The sequence below is a fragment of the Poecilia formosa genome, unplaced genomic scaffold (genome assembly GCF_000485575.1).
Source record: "Poecilia formosa unplaced genomic scaffold, Poecilia_formosa-5.1.2 Scaffold65, whole genome shotgun sequence".
NCBI lineage: Eukaryota > Metazoa > Chordata > Actinopteri > Cyprinodontiformes > Poeciliidae > Poecilia > Poecilia formosa.
Genome location: NW_006800004.1, coordinates 1,730,717 through 1,730,937, shown reverse-complemented (window position 1 = coordinate 1,730,937; position 221 = coordinate 1,730,717).

Genomic DNA, 221 nt, shown 5'->3' with positions numbered 1-221 from the left:
GAGGGAAATTAACCTTATATGTCTGTTTTCATTTTAGGATGAACCTGCAGAGCTTATTACAACATTCCTGAAATAAAAGGGCTTTTCAATAATATTCTAATTTATTGAAATCGGTCTGCAAAGTATTACATAAACAGTTAAATTAAAGGTTGGTGGAAAACTTGATCTAGTCAAACTGGATTATTCCTAAAGCACTCAGGGCCATTTCAGTCCTTAACCTT